Genomic DNA, 5,442 nt, shown 5'->3' with positions numbered 1-5,442 from the left:
CAGAGTAGTCCTTGGAGGCAAGACGATGACATTTTTTTTCCCCTCTTACATACTAGCAGGTTGCTAGAAGGTTATTCCTTTGAGAAAGACATCATACATGGAAAGATGGAGGGATGGGGGGAAAAGAAAGAGACCCTCAACCAAGTGGATTGACTTCAGCTATGGACAGAGATTGTGAGGATGGCACAGAATAAGATGTGGTTTAGATCTGTTGCTAGGAGTCACAGTCAACTCAAAGGTACCTAACAACAACTAGTCTAGTCAAACAAAGTAAACAAAGAAAGGTGAAATCCTTCGGCATTAAGTTGATTTTGACTCTCAGGGATCCTTGATGCTAGAGTACAACTGCACGTACAGGAAATTTTTACCTATCTAACAAAGTAGATGGTTTAATTTTTCCCTTTTTGAGCAAGTAGTCATTTGAACCATCAACCCCTTCAGTTACTTACCATCACAATCTCTTAAATCTTCAGGCAGCAAACAAATAAAGCAAAAAAAAAAAGGATAAGAATAGTGGCTGCAACGTTGGGCTTCAGTACCTGCAAGAGACTGTGCGGGAGATGCAGGGAGCAGTGTTTTGGTCAGTAGGATCTTTATGAGCTGGTTTGACAATTACTCACGGTGAGACCTTCAATGCAAAGAACTGTTGTCTCTTTCAACTACAGGCTGCTATGTGTGAATCCAAGGCACTGATTCCTTTAATGGAATTCTCAGTAAGGACGGTAAAAGAGTCCTAATAATAAGTAGCAACAATGAAGATGCTAATCAAATGTTGACACTATGGAGATGAATTCTTGCAGTTAACTTCCGTGGGTGTCACGAATCTTGATGGCAAATGTCAGTTCTTTCCGTGGTTAATGACATCAGTTAATTAGAAACAAAGGGGAGAAACATGCAGATGCTTGTTTGAACAAGTCAACACAGCATGGCCTATGATGAGTCTCACTTTGCAAAAATGCCATGTTCTTGGGAAGTCAGACAAAGAGCGAGTTAAAACTTGAGGACAGCCAAGTGTCAATGAGGGTAAGAACTGAGTCGGTTTGTTTTTATTTTCACCCTGAGAAATTTTCCCAAGATTTCCTGAAATCACCCTGAGACTTTTCCCACATAGCTAGAAGAGAATGGATATGTAGTAGTCGAGAAAGTCAGCATTTCATTAGGAGTTTTACTCAAAACATGAAACGTGTTAGTATAATTTGTCCCTTGATCTGCTCTATTTTCAAATATTCACTCACCAGCTACCAATAACATTTATCAGTCTACTTCTGACTTTTCCAATACATCTCCAAGAAGGCTTAGATATTTCACACTCACTAGGTCCAAAATGTATCAAATTATCAGCCTACCAAATCTAGTGATCTTTTGTGTCCTCTTAACATAATGGCTTTACCTTTTATCCAGTCATCTGACCTAGAAATTACACATTTTCCACCACCATATATGGTACTTGCATCAGTGGCCCAAATAACTATTTTTCTAGCAAGCAAACTAATAGATTTTCAGAACTGTCTCTCCCCCCACCTCCACTTCACTCAGATGGTTTCTTAAGTTCCATCTACTCTACATTTTTTGCTTCAACAAACTCTTTTCTCTTTCTTCATGACTGTAACTCTGGTTACCAAGTCTTTAACTCATCTCTCTTTCACCTAAACCATCTGCATACTTGCAGCACAGATATCTCCTCAGTGTCTCTAAAATAAAATTCTAACTTCTCATCCTGACTCTCCACAATTACTATTGCTTTTCTAGAAAATCATTTTGATTTTGTTGTGTTCTGTCATTTCAGAAACAAACTACAGCTGACCCTCTGGTGGGATTTCAGAGGCAGTAAATTGCTTGGCAGGAGATCACCCATTTTTCTCCCTCACAGCAGCTGGTGAATTTGAACCACATATCTTTTGGTTGACAGCACAACTCCTTACCACTAAGCCACCAGTGTGAAATCACATATCTCCATGTTGGATCTTCTTGTTTTCCATGATTGTACTTTTCTCTCTTTTTAGTCCACTGGAATCTTGCTCAACCTTTAGCCTTTAATTAAAATCTCTCTTAGATGGCTAGTAAGAATGAATTTTTTAAATATCTCAATATTTTTTGTGATATTTTTTGTTCATACCACTGTCGTAGTTCTTAATACAGTACACACTGTATTTCAATAACCTGATTTTTATGGGGATTGACTCCTTCTTTAGTCTTAAAGGGCATTCTTCCCATCACACAGGTTGCACCTGATGCATAAAAATATGTTATGCATAATTTACAGAATGTTCACTGTGTTAGAAAGCCATATGTGCATTTTGATGAAAAAGTATTAAAATCATCACATATATTTTGGAATTGGAGAAAAAGAAATAGAATTAACCTCCAAAGTCTTCAGTAATAAGAAGACTCTGTGGTCCATAGTTGATTTAGACTCATATTAAGTCTAGTTTTTCCTCTGTTCACTGGAAACTAAATTTCTGGCAGAGAAGAAAATACCACATTTTTTCATATGCCTCCTTCCTTTTTTTCCTCAGACTCTTAAAAACAGATGCAGCTTGGGTAGTATTTATACCTGTGGCATTCAGTCTTTATGCGCTGAGTTTGTGTTTTCCAGGTGCCAAGAGCTTAAGATGTGATCACACAATGCCTGTGGGAGGGAAGCATTCCAGGTCCCATTTGAAAAGCTCCTCTTTCATTCCAGTGAGTCTGGGAGAACAGGAGCCTGCCTGGAATGTGCTACCCCTCCCCTCTCTGGAGGTGTGTTCTCCTGGAGAAGGAGTGAGTTGGAAAAGAGGAAGCCGATTGTTCTGATCACCTCTCCACACCCAGTGAGACCCTAGTATAAAATGTCATATTGCAGTGGTCTCAGATGCAGTGTGTTGACTGTAGGGGCACCAGTGGTGAGAACCTGATGTATCAAAATTTTAATTACACGTGGTAAAGACGCCTAGTTAGTCCACAGAAAGCCACAGTGTGGGTTGGTTTTCTATTTGTGAGGGCCATTTTATCTAATTAGAGGGAAAATATTGGAGGGTAACAACGTAACAAAACCAACTGCCAATCTCACTCTCACTTGCCATATAAGAAGGTGCTAATTACACGAACCAAACCAATTGTAAAAGGAGCACTGGTTGCACAGTGGTTAAGTGCTCAACTGCTAACAACACAGCCAGTCATTAGAATCAAGAACTAATCCACAGCAGAAAGACATGGTGGTGGGCTTATCTCTCTCCTAGAAGAGTGCCAAGGGAGCTCCGAAGGCATAGTTCATAGTGAGTTGTGGTGCTGACCCAAGGGCTTTGCACCTCCATCAGTTCAAATCCCCATGGGTTCCTCTGGAGAAAAATGGGCCGCTTCCTTCCACTGTGGTTACAGCTTCAGGCACATGATGGATGGCTGCTACGAGTCAGAATTGATTGGACTGATGTGAATTTGAGTTTTGAGTTATAGAGTTATTAAACCAAAACAGGGGAAAAAACCCATCAAACACCTCAAATCCCCCAATGACTTTCACTTACAGCCGTTGGGGTCTATTTGGACTCCTGATGAGTTTTCAAAGCTCCAAGTATTATAGGAGTCTTGTAAGAGAAGTGTTGCTTTAGGATCTTTATTTTTTTGATTACTAAATTTCTGATCTTACTACGGAATTCAAATTTTGTTGCCAAAATCTTAGAAAACGTAAACTTCCAAAATACACTGAATTTGTAAAATCTGCTTGCTGAGGTGGATTGTGAGAGCAAGCTCTATTCCTGTGATTAATCTATTCTGTACACAGTGGCACCCGGGTGCAGAAACTCCCCTTCTTTGGTCACCTAGTAACTTTTCACTGGTCAACACCAAGCTGAATAAACTATTACATTGCAGAAAAGTGCTTGGCTAGCCAACTTGGATCATCTCCTAGCTTTTAGGAGAAATCACCATCGTCAAGTTTGAATCTGTTAAACCTTTAGGTTCTGCTGGCAAGAAAGAAGTAGATTCAGTTTTGCAGCATATAATGGATAGAGAAGACATGGGCTCAGATAAACTGGGCCAAATCCTGAAGCAGGTTTGGAGACAACACCTGATGCTAAAGCAAGCCCTCCTAGGTGATGATCTTGTTGTGGGGGCTCGCGGGGGCACCTGGCTAGCCACAGTGGTCTTTCTGGGTCAAGAGCTCAGTAGGGTCCTTCACCAGCTCTTGGAGCACACTGCAGGGACCCTGCACTCCACCTGCCAGCAACTGCAGGTATTGCTTGACAAGGAGAATCAGTGCATCTGGAGACAAGGTAAGTGCTGTACTTCTTCTTTCTCCAAGAAACATCGATGGAATAGCCAGATTGAAGGGTACTAAAGAGCGTCTGAACTAAATTTGAGTCTTAATTCACAAGGAGATATAGGGGAAATAAGGAAGGGCCTCTGGGCTCAGTGCTGCCAGAGGAGACGCCTTAGGGCTTCAGAAGCCATAGAGCATGTGTAATAAACTATTTGTTCAGCAGCAGGCAAGATTCCATTTTTAGGGGAGAAATTTGTGCTAGAACACATGCGATATTTAAGCTGAAGCTTAAACAAAGAAGTGGAGTTCTGCAGCTGGAAACTGGGAGTTTTGCAAGCGAATTTCAGGCAGAGATATTATTAGCAGGATCCAAGACTTAAAGATAAGCAAGAATAGGCCCAATATAGGCAGAGAAAGCTGATTTTTCTCCATGTAGTGGAATATTTTGTTTCTGGGTTTATTTGAGCATGGATTTGTCAATTAAAAAAATACTGAGAAGACTAACAGTCTGGGATATGGAATTGGATTCCTCTATCTCATACTCAATGAGGCGGGGAGGATTCTAGAACAGATCTATGTATGTCTGCTTAGAAGTTTAGTAAGACAGGAAGAACAGGGTATCTTAAGACTGCAATGTCAGACAAGAAGGGTCACTTCCAATAAGAATGCAAGGGACATCTTGAAATCCAGTACAATGTCAAGGCAAGTAGGTAGGTCTCATTAATCAAGAATCCAGGGGAGATAAGGTTAGGCACTTTTAATCTTGAAAGCAGAGTGTAGGCAGAGGAATCTGTCCAAAGGTAGCCTGACATATGGCCATCATTTTAAAATCAGAATAAGGAACCCAATTAAAAGAATTAAACATGGACCTAAAATCAGTTAGCTCCTAGAAGAGGGGTTCCCAATAAAGACAGGATTTCTCAGGTAAAACCAAACTAAACCAGAATACGAAGACATTTTCAGCACTAGAGAGAGAAGACAAGCCCAGATTAGTGAAACTATGACTTGGGGCTGAGCCTGAAGACTGGCGAACCACTCGGTCAGCAAGTGGTCACCTAAGAGTCTCATTTACAGCATGAACAAGTAGAAAATGATAGTGGAAATGAGAGATAATATCAGATTTGGGTAAGCATTTACACCGATGTGGAGTGACTTGACTTAATTGAGGAGTTCTTTTTTTATTATTATTAAATTTTATTAGTTTCAAT

Source organism: Elephantulus edwardii, unplaced genomic scaffold, assembly GCF_000299155.1.
Source record: "Elephantulus edwardii isolate Elephantulus edwardi_28Jun2011 unplaced genomic scaffold, EleEdw1.0 scaffold00167, whole genome shotgun sequence".
NCBI classification, from domain to species: domain Eukaryota; kingdom Metazoa; phylum Chordata; class Mammalia; order Macroscelidea; family Macroscelididae; genus Elephantulus; species Elephantulus edwardii.
The sequence above is the reverse complement of the archived record's forward strand: the minus strand, read 5'-3'. Positions refer to the sequence as shown.